The sequence below is a fragment of the Apaloderma vittatum genome, unplaced genomic scaffold, assembly GCF_000703405.1.
Source record: "Apaloderma vittatum isolate BGI_N311 unplaced genomic scaffold, ASM70340v1 scaffold38861, whole genome shotgun sequence".
Lineage (NCBI taxonomy): Eukaryota > Metazoa > Chordata > Aves > Trogoniformes > Trogonidae > Apaloderma > Apaloderma vittatum.
Window position 1 is genome coordinate 8,732 of NW_009698077.1, and position 216 is coordinate 8,947.

The window sequence follows — 216 nt, forward strand, 5'->3', positions numbered from 1 at the left end:
GGCAGCAGGTGAGGTGGGCAGCAGTGCATGAGCTGCAGGTGGTCACTCAGACCCGGGAGAGACCCCAAACCCATTGCTCCCTCGCCCCGCTCCATCCGCGGGGTCACAGGGGCTGGATACTTGGAGCAGCAGGAGGTACCTGCAGTCCTGCTCGGTCTCTCCGTGTGGTTTTGCAACGACGCATGCCCCTTCTCCCCACAGGCGGTCAGACACGGT